Consider the following 14,665-nt stretch of genomic DNA (forward strand, 5'->3'; position numbering starts at 1 on the left):
CAGATTGGTGGGGTTCGATCAGCTGTTACCATCTCCGCCAAAAGCCGGATGTAAACAGTGTACGGAGCAAACAAGGTTTAGTGGCCGCTCTTGGTACTGCAGGACAGCTCCTATTTAGACGAATAGGTCATCAACATCAAAGTAGTGGCAAGACCTTTCAGCACTAAGCAGTCACAATTCTACCTTGGTCTGGAATCCAAAGTCTGCGTGGACGAGGAAGGGGCTTCCAGATGCCAGCTGAAGAACTCGCCTCTCCACCATCACATCCAGCCTATCACCTCCGGCTAGCAGGGCTCTTTTGCTGATGATCTTAACAGCAAATTCTTGATGGGTTAAAGTATCTTCCGCCATCTGGACCTTTCCAAAGCTTCCGAAGCCGAGCACATGGTGGAATAATAATCTCTCCTTGATGGAATGAGAGATTGTGCCGGAGCTGGATGGCCGAACACCACTGCATCCTATTAGGGGAGAAAAATGACAAATCTCACAATAAATCTAACATTTACAGGCCATTATTCAGACTGAGGAAATCTTCTGTTCTAAGTAAAGCTTGTATTTCATTTTATGACTTGTGTTAATGGATTTTATTAATACGCAACTTAGTATTCCTGTAAGCAATCTACATAGGTTTGTCTGATAAAGAGGAGAAGTTATAAAATGATTATTTCCATTATACACTTGGCTGTGATGAGGTTGATCAATATGAACATTTAAAGGGTTTTTCCATAATGACACTTATCACTATAGACAAATCGTATGGATTTTACCGAGACATTCGATTTACAGTGAATTTATTCTCTGCAAATTCAATTTCCTTTATTAAGCTCTGGGATACTGGGGTATGGAAATACTCCTAAAGCATAGTAAAGGTAAGATGTCGAAAAAAAAGACAGAAAAAAATAATATTCACCTCACTTCTCACCTTTTCTGCTCTCTGACCTTCAATGTTCTTGGCCCTGCTCCTTACCGCCATTGTGCACTGATGGAACCCTGTCATCTTCACACTAGGCCAGGACTTCCGGCCATAACTAGGCCTGGGATGTCCCTGCGCATGCAAAGGAATGTCCTGGGTCTACTAGCAGCTGGAATTCCTGGTCCAGAGTCATGAAGCAAGTGATGATGTTACGACATGTGCCATGACCTTACGACAAGCACTCTAGACCAGGACTTCCAGACACAGGGACTTCCAGGGTCTACTCACAACCTAGTGGGAAGATGTGTCAGTGCACGGTCATGGTAAGTAAAGGAGTTGAGGACCGTACTGGGGACCACAAGCAGCAGAGACATTAGTTTTTTAACCTTTTGATTTGTTCAACAAGATGGTGGCGACCATTTTGCTGAATTCCTACAGAGCAAACTACAAAAAATATGGAAAAGAATACTGATTTTTTGTAAAAGTCAACTTCACTTGAATAAACTCTCCCAACTCTAATTATCACCTATATTATTCTGGGACCCTTATGATCACTAGAACAGGACATCTGCAGGTGACCTGTGTGTGTGTGTGTGTGTGTGCGTGTGGGGGGGGGGGGGGGTTGATAGCGTGATGGTGAAACATGCATATTGTTATTTTCAACTCAATATTTATGGGACTGACGGAAACAGCAAAGTGCTACAGTATTTTGCTGGCAACTGTAGATGGGAAATCTGAAAAGATGTTTAACCATGTTGTACCTATCTGTAGGGCTCTAGCAGCAGTTTACTGTTAACAGTGCTAACAAATGCTTTCTGGGAGTTCCCTAAGGCTAGGCATATGGACGGGCATGTGGATGGGCATCAGGAAGGATGCTACAACTGTCAATCCAGAGCAGAGATGTGGTTAAGCACTTACTGCAGAATGCCAAGAGCATTTCAGAGTCACAGAATTCCCAAAAATCTGAAGCATTATACACCAGATTAAAGCTACATTTTCTCAGTCACAATGCTGCTAAAAGCTTTAATTTGTAGACCGACCTGCTGATAGTCTTCTTTTTAGAAAATCACTCTAGCAATTTTTTTTCCATATACAAAGATTACTTGCCATCAGTATTCTAGCTGTTTAACCAGTTTACAACCTGTCTGTTTCCCCCCATTCCTGTCATACATGCACATTTAAGGGCCCTAAAAAGAATGTTCTCGCTTAGATATTTAAAAGTTTTGCCTTTTTTTTTTTGCAATACATGGGGCTTAATTTTCAAGGCATTTTTATATTAATTTTTTCTTTGCTTATGACGCGCCCCCAGGGCCGTGGGGTACTTGGCAGCCGGGCCTCTTGTTGCTGCTGGCGGGGGATATCACGGTGGCTGGCCAGGTCCGTGACCCTGTGCGGTCAGTACAAAAAGGGGATATAATTGTTAGGGACAGTTCGTGACGCCACCTGTGGTGCCTGGTGAGGATCACCAGCGCTGCAGCAGTCCTCTGAGGCAGGTGTTAGGGCAGCTTGAGATGGAACGGCTCCCCACAGGTGGAGCAGGCCTCAGGGCAGTGAAATGAGAGCGTGGGTTGCGCTGGGCTTTGTAGTGCAGGGATCGGAATGGCGCCGGTGAAAGAAGGGACGGAGGCAGTACAGTGCAATCATCCAAGATTTTTACTCACAGTTCTTTAGACGGTCCACAGGTGCACTGTACAGGTGCAAGCCTCCCACGTCGCACTGCGTTCACCGGGCAGGGGTTCAGTCCTTCCTCAGGCAGCTTGGGAGTACCTGGCAGAACCCCACTTTCTTGTGTGCCTCTCTAGACCGACTTCACGCCGGGTCTTTCTCCCTCCTTCCCTGCGGTTCCTCACTCTGTATCCTATTCGGGTACTCTGAAGTCCCTCCTGTCCGTCGGAGTTGCACAGACCTGCTTGACCTTACTTGGATTGGAGTGGGAGTTGTGACTACTGGCTATAGAAGCCAGAAGCCTCTGGTTTTTCCAGCCGAGGCTTGAAGCTGCACGACTGGGCCAGGGGCCGGCCCCCTTCTTGCGGCCTAGATCCTCCTGACACTTGGCAGGTTCGGGGTGTACAGGTGCTGTCTGCACTCACCGTACCCCATAGGATCCCTTCTAAAGAACGGAGCTTACTCCCTGCTCCCCTCCTGGGCCTCTGAGACTAGGCCCTGCTTGGGGAGCAGAGCTCTGACTGAGACTCTGCTCCCTGACAGTCCTCCTCTGACTGAACACACTCTCTAAGATGGCTTCTCTATTTATACCTCCTTCTGCAAGTGCTTACTCTAACTACTTCCTCCACCCACACCCACTACTGGTTCCCCCTACCTTTGGTTCCCCCCACTCCAGCCAGGGACAGGGCTCAGCAGAAAACTACATTGTGTCTTGCCCCTCCTGCTGGCCTGGAGCAGTGTAGTGTTGGATGCAGGTGTTTGGGGTGCAGCACTCCCTCCTTAACTGAGTGAAGGGAGACACCACACCTCTGGGTGAGGTGCAGTACCTCTGTGGCGACTGAACCATCAGGGTCGCCACACTTATATCAGGGGAAAAATGTTAATAAAAATAGGAAATGTGTCTATTTTTCACTTTATTTAAGCAAAGGACAAGTAAAACATTTCAATTTGCATTCCCCTTTACATAGAAATGATTTTTAGATAATGAACGTATTTTTCTTTTCAATGGAGGCAGGTCTAGAAGCAGTGATTCAGACTGGCTGGGTCTCTTTTCTTAGTTTTTTCATTATTTATGCTTTTTTTTCTATTTTATTTTTGCTTTTTTCATTTATTGTTTCATATATTTTACACACTATGCCCCCCATAAGGCCTTAAAAGACCTTACAACCCAGCAGCGCTTGTTCCTTCCCTACAGCTAGCGATCACATGTTTCCTGGATCTGGAGGAGGCAGCATGGTAATTGCTTCCTAATTTCTTGTTAATCTGTAACACAAGTGCTGGTATAGCTCTGTGAATACAGCCAAACAGATGATATGTCTGAGCATGCTCGTTACTCGAGATTTCCGAGCATGCTGAAGATACTATGTGTTCACTCGAGCATGCTCATCGAAAAGGTTAACAGAACTTACTCGCTCATCACTAATGGTAAGTATGGTAATAAGCCATGTATTACCTTATGTCTGGGAAGTCTGGCTGTGTATAACACTCCCCCACTCACAGCTTCACTATCTTGTACAAGCTGCTTACAATCCACTGACGATTAAGAACGTCAATGCAGAGTAATGAGTGGACTGTACAGAAATGTATAATCTATGGGTCACCCAGAAGTATATTTCATCACACCTCAGTTACATCTACACATCCCCCTTCAATATAGGGAATTGGGTCATGTGATCTCCAGCCTGACAACTATTCCAGTACATGTGACGCGCCCCTGGGCCTGTGTCGCGCTGCGTTGCGCACGCGGGAGCTTACCCGGAGCCGGATCTGTTGAGGGTTGTAGTCTCGTGGCGGTGACCCGGTCCGTGCCCAGGGAGTCAAACTGAGCGGCGATGTATCAGCGGTAGATGTTGGACGACTACGCCACCCGTTGAGTACAGCTAAGGAGCTGCTGCTGCAGGGCAGACCGCTGAGGCCGGTGGTAGGATTGTGCAGCGTGATAGTATAACCCCCAACGGGAGGGGTATGGCCTCAGGGCAGCCGACGTGGATGATGGGGGTAGCAGGAACCACTCGGAGACGGTACGGTGTAGTTCAGGGTCTTTACTGGTGACAAAGATAGACCCTCCCGGAGTACTGGCTAGCGATTGGGGCCTGGTCAGTCCTTGAGCAGATGGGATCTCCCCTGGCCATGCGGAGTTGTAGGCCTCCCAAACTAACTGTACTCTTCTGGCTACCTTGCTAGAGGCGGGTATAAGTAGCCCACGTCCCTGAGTGTACCGTGTGGTGCTCACCCGTATGGCCGGTGACTCGGGGCCTTCTAGTAGCTTCCGCTCCACGACGGCGGTGCTGGTCCCATGCGTGTGACCGTGCCTTCGGGTTTCTTGGCCAGAGGACCTGGAATCCCCTGCCTGACGGATTCTGCTGCTGGGTAGGAGTTAGTCCCCACAGCCTCGGACTCCGGGTCCGGTAAGAAATCTTCTCAGTCAGGGCGAGCTCTGCAGCTGCCAGCCCCTGACTCCTTGTAACACTGCTCCCACAGAGCTCCTGATGTTCTGTTCCTATATTTGCTTCTTTTCTCTGTCTCTACTTCTTCTCTACTCACTAACCCTGCCTCAGCCCTAGGTTTATATAGGGGAAGTTCTTCCCCTCCCAGGACTGGGCAGGAGGTGTGGCATGCATAGGATTCCTGACCAAGAGACCTCCCACCTGCTCTCAGGCATAACATTGCTGTTACTGTGGAAACCAGATCCCTGGGATGCCACATTCCCCCCTAGTGAAATTTAGTACTCCGGGACTAAACATATTTTAGAAGAACATAACAAGATATAACAATAACAATACAATAAAGAAACACATAAAGGTGGTCACGGCATGTCCGTAACCGGGTGCAGTCTTTGAAGAAAGCAAGGTGTCCATTTCACCAAAACAGGGAGACGTAACCAGGTAGGGGTCTGTCCTGCCCCGAGTCCTTAACAGCCTTTAGTCCGTCCTGGGTTACGCTCCAACTATGTACACAGGATTCCCGGTAAATCCACCAAAGACTCCTATAAACAACTAGAAACACATAATTATACACAAGCAACAAGAAAAACAGGTAACCACAAATAAAACAATTTATACACTTCAAATCCTCCAACGTGCGGGTAACTGGCCTCTAGTGGCCCTAGTGGACCTACGGAGCTGACTGTCTGGCCCTGAACTACAGGGTGTAGGAGCTGTTAAGGGTAAACTGGGCAGCGGTCTACGGGCCCTTTGGCTCACTAGGGATATGGCAGGCTCACTGCAAGCAGAGGGTTGATCCTCCTGGTCTGCTGGTGTGGGGTCTTCTGCCTCCTGGACCGGCTGTTCTTCCAGCTCTACCTGTTGCTCCGTAGGTGCTTGGGATGCTGGTTGGAGGAAGGTGAGTACGGGTACCACAACTGCACCATTGACTTGAGTCCAAGACCGAGGGAAGTCTCCGAGCACAATACTAACCATATCTTCCCTTTCCTCTACGGGTCGATGGTCTTCTTGTTCCTCTTCAGGGTTCCGTAGCTGTTCAGGACACTTCTTCAGGTGTTCCCGGGATACAATGGCTGTGGTCTCCCCTCCGTCTTTACTGATGGTACAGACCTTCGGGTTCTCGTGGCTTGAGGGCAGTACGGTGTACGGGTCCTTCTCCCACTGGTCGTCCAACTTGTGGAGCCGTCTTTTCCTCTTCAAGACCTGCTCTCCGGGCACCAGGGGAACAGCGGGAGCATACTGGTTGTAAGTTTTCTCTTGTCTCTCCCTAGCCTGACAGAGACTTCGCTCCACGCTCTCCTGTACTTTCCGGTACTGCTGCTGCCTCTCTGTGTCCCAGTCTGCTTCTGGTGAAGTGTCCTCGGGTGTCAGGACTCCCATTTCCAGGTCAACAGGTAACTTACCAGGTCTCGCCCTCATTAGGTAAGCCGGGGTACAGTTGGTGGAACCTACCGGGATGTGGTTGTATAGGTCCACCAGATCGGGCAGCTTCTCAGGCCACAGACTACGTTCTTCCAGGGGCAACGTTTTCAGAAGATCCATTACCACCTGGTTCATTTTCTCACAAAGTCCATTAGTTTGCGGATGATAGGGTGTCGTCCTTATCTTCCGGCAGCCATACAGATTGCAGAATTCCTGGAAGACCTCCGCTTCAAAGGCAGGTCCCTGGTCCGTCAGCACTTGGTCCGGGTACCCGTGTGGACGGCAGAAGTGCTGCTGGAAGGCTCTAGCTGCTGTTTGAGCCGTTAAGTCCTTGACGGGGACGACAACCAAGAACCGGGAGTAATGATCCACGATGGTTAACGCGTAGACGTAGCCACTTCTGCTTGGGGTCAGTTTTACATGATCCAAGGCTACCAGTTCCAACGGCTGCCGGGTGACGATGGACTGCAGGGGAGTCTTCTGGCTGGCACGGTCCTTCCTCCTCAGGTTGCACGGGCCACAGTCTCTGCACCACCTCTCGATGGTTCCCCTCATGCCTACCAAATGGAACCTCCCGCGCAGCAGGAACTCCAGCTTCTTCCATCCGAAATGCCCAGCTCCATCGTGGTATGCCTCCATCACCATGGCTGCGTCTCGTCGTGGCACCACTACTTGCCAGATTAGTTCATGCGTCCGGGAGTTAACCATCCTGCGGCACAACTTCCCCTTGTAAAGGAACAGTCTACTCTTTTCTGCCCACAGTTGCTTGGCTTCCTCCGGAGCGTCTGGGTCAAGGCGAGCCTCTGGCTGAGTCAGCATCTCCTTCACCAGCCGGACAGCAGGGTCACTGTCTTGCGTTTCCGCCCAGTTGTAGTGAGGTAAGGGGTTAAGCGTAGCGCCTTGCTTACTCCTTACCCGATGGGAATACTGGATAGTCCCATGACGGTGAAACGCGGGGAGTTCGACTTCTTCCAGTCCCTCTGGATCTTCTCCTACGTCCGGTAGGTTGGCATCCTGGACAGGGCGTCCGCGTTGGTATTGGAGCGTCCTGCCCGGTATTTGATGGTGAACTCGTAGTTGGACAGGCGGGCCATCCATCTCTGCTCTAGGGCACCGAGTCTTGCCGTGTCCAGGTGTGTCAATGGGTTGTTATCCGTGTACACGACGAACCGGGAAGAAGCGAGGTAGTGCTTAAAGCGTTCGGTGACTGCCCACACCACTGCCAGGAACTCTAGCTTAAATGAGCTGTAATTCTCAGGGTTTCTTTCGGTGGGTCGCAGTTTTCGGCTGGCGTAAGCGATTACTCGCTCTTTCCCCTGCTGGATCTGGGACAGCACGGCTCCTAGCCCGATGTTACTTGCGTCGGTGTAGAGGATAAAGGGCTGGCTGTAATCCGGGTACGCCAGGATTTCATCCCCCGTGAGGGCCATCTTCAGCTGGCGGAAGGACTCTTCTTCCAACTTCTCCCATCTGAAGGGCGGCTTCTGGTTCTTGGCCTTCCGGGACTGGCCTATCAGGAGGTCCTGCATAGGAGCTGCCTTTTTGGTGAAACCGGGGATGAACCTGCGGTAGTAGCCTACCAACCCAAGGAACTGCCGCACTTCCTTTACACTGGAGGGACTTGGCCATTCCTTAATTGCGGTGATCTTATCAGGGTCGGGAGCCACTCCGTCAGCGCTCACCACGTGTCCCAGGTACTGCACCTTTGGTTTCAGGAGGTGACACTTGGAGGGTTTCACCTTTAGGCCGTAGCTTGCCAGAGCTTCGAACACTTCCGCCAGGTGTTTCAGGTGGTCCTCATAAGTCTTAGAATATACGATGACATCGTCCAGGTACAACAGGACCGTCTCGAAGTTTCTGTGGCCCAGACAGCACTCCATTAATCGTTGGAAGGTTCCTGGTGCGTTGCAGAGTCCGAACGGCATGCAGGTAAACTCGCTAAGTCCCATCGGGGTGGTGAATGCGGTCTTCTCCCGGTCCGCCTCTGCTACAGGAACCTGCCAGTACCCACTAGTGAGATCCAAGGTAGAGAAGAAGTTAGCAGATCTTAAAGCAGCCAAAGACTCCTCTATCCTTGGTAAGGGGTACGCATCCTTGTGTGTGATACGGTTGATTTTCCGGTAATCTACACACATCCTCATGGTGTTGTCTTTCTTTTTGACTAAGACTAGTGGAGCTGCCCAGGGGCTACCGCTATCCCTGATCACCCCAGCCTCCTTCATGTCTCTAAGCATCCCCTTGGCGTGTTGGTAGTGTGCAGGGGGTACGGGTCGATACCTCTCTTTTATGGGAGGATGGTCTCCCGTGGGGATGTGGTGTTCTACCCCCTTGACTCGCCCGAAGTCTAACGGGTGTTTACTAAACACTCTCTCGTACTCTTGAACCACCCGATAGACTCCCTGTTTCTGGTGTGAGGGAGTGGAGTCAGTACCCAAATGTAGTTGCTGACACCAGTCCTCCATTGTTTTCTTAGAGCCGTTACCTTCCTCCGGGTGAGATGGAGGCAAGGGTTCCACAGATTGTATAGCATTTTGGTTAATGGTATATAATTTGGCTAGCGTGGCATACCGGGGCGGGTACACTTCCCTCTTCCCGATATTAATTATGCGAACGGGCACCCTCCCATGGCGTACATTAACCACCCCCCGTGCTGTCAAGATGGTGGGCCTACTGTCTGAGTAAACTGGTTCTACCATTGCCTGGTAATCCCTACCTCTCAGACCAATAGCTGCCCGGCACCAAATCATCATTTCACTTTTTGGGGGCATGGCAATAGGGAAAGGGTCACACATTCTCACGCTACCAATCTCACCGCCGGAGAGTTCCACCTGTTGCCGTCGCATCAGTGCCCGGATCTCTTTTTGGAGCACTCGCTGCTCGCCGGAGCTGGCGTTTTTGGCAACCTGCTGTAAAAGGAAAATCACCTCTGCAAGACAATTTTCAATTACATTAGTTCCTAGAGTTATCTTTGGGTGACTCTCGTGTTTGTCAATGTCTACAATGATCAGTCCCTGTGCTGCCAGTTCAACTCTACCAATTTTAATGGTCACCTCTTTAAATCCGATCTGTGGCACGGGCTGACCATTGCTGGCGATGATACTCAAGTCGTCGTCAGGGTAGCGGGTAATATCCGAGTCATTCCAGTACTGCTTGAAGAGCACGTACGGGATGGTGGTGACCTGTGACCCGGTGTCCAGTAGGGCACTCATAGGAATGCCATCCAGTACCACAGGCAAGACTGGACGTCCTCCCACATATTTGTCGCGCCAGTTCGATGGGCCTGATGATCTTTTTCCTAGGGGTTGGCCCTCTACCCTAGGTTGTGCCAGTTTAAAGGACAGTACCTTGCCATATGTCCGGGTTGATTACAGCGGCGGCAGATGGGTCGTCCGTCCTCGTTGTATCGGTCGCTGGGTCTTCCTCTGGCCGGTGGGGTCCTCCTTGGTCGACGCCACGGGATGTCCTCCGGTCCGGATGCCAGCTGGATCTTCCCTGGAGTAGAAACCTGTAAAGACTGCACCGTTCGGGTTAGCGCAGCAACGCTTTTAGCTAGCTCTTGGACCTGATGGTGCAGGTCTGGAGCCGGGTCATTGCTCAAAGCCTGCGCATCAGCTCCCACAGGCCCTGCCGACAAGGGCGCCGCCTCCTGGTGGTAAGTAGTAGTGGGGCGTCTGTGGGTCACAACGCCACCTGGTGCCGGTTCTCGGAGCACCCGGATGGCTCTGTCATTGAACTGTGCAAATCCCAGATGAGGGTCCTGTAAGGCCATTGCCCGCAACTGGGTTCGGTGGGCATTGCAATATAAACCCTCTATAAATTGTTCAGTCAACAGCCTGTCCTCGTCTCCCACGCCGTCAGGGTCGGTCTGCTTAATGGCTCTCAGGGCCTCTTGTAGGTTCAGGGCATAGTCCCTTATACTCTCATGTGCCCGCTGTTTGCACCCGTAGAATCTAAGCTTGATCTCGGCTGAGGTGCGGGTATCAAAGGTGTCCCTCAGCCGGGTTAGTATCCCTGCGACAGTCCTCCCCCCAGGTGGCCAGGACTTTACCTCCCTTCGGGCTGCCCCAGTTAATTGGGCCACCAGGATGCTCACTTTTTGCTCTTCTGTGAGGGGGTACACCTGGAAGAGGCTATCCAGCTTTTCTCTAAAGTCATGCAGGGTATGTGACTCCCCTGAGTACTGGGGTAGCCAGGCCGCTCCCGGGATATAGGGCATGGTGAAAGGCATGACTGCAGCAGCGATGGCGCTGGCGGGGGTTGAGGCAGTGAAGCTCTCCTCCGTATCCGACATCCTCCTCCCCCCTAGTGGACCGTGGCCTACCTTGCGATGATCCTCTTCCGTAGGCCGCGGCTCCGCAGTAGATCGTCAGGGTTGAGGACCTTCCGTCGCCCTCCTGTGACGTCGGCGTCTGCTGGGCTCCTTCCAGGACCTTACGCGACGTCCGGACGTGAGGCGGGGCTTCAGTTCTCGCGCGCTTTCGGAGTCCACGCCCCTCTTCTTCAAGCGCGACATCTTCAAGATGGCGTCCAACGGCGGGAAAACTCCACGGAAGGTGGGAAGAAGGCTGAAAATGGCGCCGGATGGCGGGAATCTTCACCGATGGCGGGAAGAAGTCTGAAGATGGCGCCGGATGGCGGGAATCTTCACCACAGGTAAGTTTGAACAGTCTCTTTCAGGCACGCAGTACCCGGTGGTTGCGGGCACGAAATCCTGCCGACTACGCCAAAAGTTGACGCGCCCCTGGGCCTGTGTCGCGCTGCGTTGCGCACGCGGGAGCTTACCCGGAGCCGGATCTGTTGAGGGTTGTAGTCTCGTGGCGGTGACCCGGTCCGTGCCCAGGGAGTCAAACTGAGCGGCGATGTATCAGCGGTAGATGTTGGACGACTACGCCACCCGTTGAGTACAGCTAAGGAGCTGCTGCTGCAGGGCAGACCGCTGAGGCCGGTGGTAGGATTGTGCAGCGTGATAGTATAACCCCCAACGGGAGGGGTATGGCCTCAGGGCAGCCGACGTGGATGATGGGGGTAGCAGGAACCACTCGGAGACGGTACGGTGTAGTTCAGGGTCTTTACTGGTGACAAAGATAGACCCTCCCGGAGTACTGGCTAGCGATTGGGGCCTGGTCAGTCCTTGAGCAGATGGGATCTCCCCTGGCCAGGCGGAGTTGTAGGCCTCCCAAACTAACTGTACTCTTCTGGCTACCTTGCTAGAGGCGGGTATAAGTAGCCCACGTCCCTGAGTGTACCGTGTGGTGCTCACCCGTATGGCCGGTGACTCGGGGCCTTCTAGTAGCTTCCGCTCCACGACGGCGGTGCTGGTCCCATGCGTGTGACCGTGCCTTCGGGTTTCTTGGCCAGAGGACCTGGAATCCCCTGCCTGACGGATTCTGCTGCTGGGTAGGAGTTAGTCCCCACAGCCTCGGACTCCGGGTCCGGTAAGAAATCTTCTCAGTCAGGGCGAGCTCTGCAGCTGCCAGCCCCTGACTCCTTGTAACACTGCTCCCACAGAGCTCCTGATGTTCTGTTCCTATATTTGCTTCTTTTCTCTGTCTCTACTTCTTCTCTACTCACTAACCCTGCCTCAGCCCTAGGTTTATATAGGGGAAGTTCTTCCCCTCCCAGGACTGGGCAGGAGGTGTGGCATGCATAGGATTCCTGACCAAGAGACCTCCCACCTGCTCTCAGACATAACATTGCTGTTACTGTGGAAACCAGATCCCTGGGGTGCAACACATGCACTAATGTGTTGACAGGAAGTCAGTCTCTGACGTCATGTGATCTGTAGGATGACCTCATTACCTATCAAATCCCACCTGGCAGCTCAGACTCTTCCCTGCATCCCGAGCGTCAGCCTCCTTATCGTTCTGTATGTCCTCCCATGCAGATAAAGAGATGTATGAAGACTTTTCTAAAATAAATCCTATCTTTGCTGCCATAGCAGACAATCATAGAGCAGCTTTCATTTAGTTTATATAAGTGAGCAGTGACATTGTAGGGGAGACCAGCTGAAGCTCCATCACATGAAGCATTATCAAACCTGTCTAAGGGTCTGTTCACATATTAAGTATTTGATTCAGAGATTTCTACACCATATCTGCATCTTTTGTAAGGAAAAATACAGTGGCAAAAACACGCGCTTTTGTCCAAATTTTTCCCCACTCATAAGTATGGGTGAAATCTGCAGGAAAAACATTGAAAGAATTGATATTCTGCAGATTTAACCCCTTCACAACATCCGCCGTACATGTACTGAGCAAGTTGGAAGCAAGTGTATAAAGCGGGCTCACAGGGTGAGCCAGCCTAATACCCGACAGGTGATGTCTGTGTATTACAGCCAGGACCTGCCGCTAACAATCGCTGGTGGAGCGCTGCTCTGACATGCATAACACGCAACAGCATGCGTGCGTGTCATTCCCTCTGCTCATCGGTGTGCCTGTGATGTAATTGCATGTCGGCGATGGGTTGTCATTAAAGCCTGGTGTCAGCTGATGACCCCCTGTGCCTGTCATTATGGAGCTCCATTGAAACCCTGACTGTGGCCAGGCTTCAAAGGAGACTATGATTTCTGATATATACATCTTTGTATCTAGCACAGGCGATTGGACAATTGCGTCTTCAAGTCCCCTAAGGGGGCTAACAATTATAGTGAAAAATAAAAAAAATGTTTTGAAAAAAAAAAAATGACAATATAGCTTTTATTAAACTTAATTAAAAATGTAGGGATCAATGTAGGGATGCCCTGCATTTGGTTAGCTGCAGGGCATCTCTACATTTATCCATTTACCATAGATTTCCTGATGAACCAACATCTGGTGGAGAAACGCGTCGAGATACATTGGAAGACCGTACATGTGGACTGAAAAGTATCTTGGCCCATGAAATCTATACATTGTTCAGTCTATGATAACTGTGCTTTTTTTAACACTAATGTTTATGTTTGTGCTCACCATTCCATTATGAATTATTTGGATCTATTATTGTGACTTCTATCTGAGATCAGGATAGCTTCTCGCTTGAGGTCAAGCTGAAGGGCAAAGAATTTACCGTATTTTTCGGACCATAAGATGCACTTTTTTCCCCAAAATTTGGAAGGAAAATGGGGGTGCGTCTTATGGTCCGAACTTTACTTTACCGGTGGTGGTGGAGCGGGTATCGCAGGGTCCTCCGGCGGCGGCAGAGGTGAGATGCTGCTGAAGCCAGGGCCTGTACCTGTGCTGGTGTCGGGTGGTGAAGCAGAGGAGCCGAGGCCTGTGCCGGGCTGTGAGTGGTGTCCGGCGGTGAGGCAGAGGAGACGGGGCCTCTGCCAGGCTGTGAGCGGTGTCCGACGGTGAGGCAGAGCAGTGTGTGCTGCTTCCGGAGCTCCGGCGGCCATTTTCCTGTAGATCTCTGCCTCACCGCCAGACGCCACTCACAGGTCCAGGCCCCAGGCAAGTTCACAGGCCCCAGACATGTCCACAGGCCCCAGGCCCCAGGCCAGTCCACAGGCCCCAGCCGGTCTACAGGCCCCAACCAGACACCGGCATCTCACCTCTTCTGCTGCCTCCGGGTTCCTGAGGCAGGGAACAGAGGGATCTGCGATCCTGCTCCACCATCACCGCAACTCACAGCTGCTGCAGCACCGGCTTCATGTGTCCAGGGTCTGCAGCATTCCTCCACTTCCGCCGGGCCGGTTTCCTGAAGGATCCTGCCTCCTGCTCCACCACCCCCCCAGGTAAGATACCTAATCAGACTAGAAGACCGACCCCATCTTATAAAAAATTTTTTTTTTCCTATTTTCCACCCCAAAATTTGGGGTGCGTCTTATGGTCCGGTGCGTCTTAAAGTCCGAAAAATACGGTATATATGAATCAATGGGCATATTTGTCAGATGTCATATCTTGTATATATATCCACATTCAAGCATGTACAATATTATATTGCTGCCTTGCTGCGCTTTATTCACATTTTGGACTCGAGATACTCTCCTACTCTTACATTGTATATTGTTTGCATACCCTGCAGACCTCGTTTTTATGTAGTCACAGTGGATGATTTATTTATATATATATTTCTAATCCCGTTACTATCATACTAGCCCTGTGCTCTCCCTCTCTATTAGTGTTCAGGGACTTACAGAGAGTTTTAGGGATAGACGACTTGTGAGTGGGGGCGCCATTGTCGTACAAATTCTAGAGTGCCAACCCCTGTCGTCAGGAATGGTCACCCTAGAGGACAATAGGAG

Source organism: Phyllobates terribilis, unplaced genomic scaffold, assembly GCF_046119375.1.
Source record: "Phyllobates terribilis strain yellow unplaced genomic scaffold, ASM4611937v1 Scaffold_9__5_contigs__length_417890890, whole genome shotgun sequence".
Lineage (NCBI taxonomy): Eukaryota > Metazoa > Chordata > Amphibia > Anura > Dendrobatidae > Phyllobates > Phyllobates terribilis.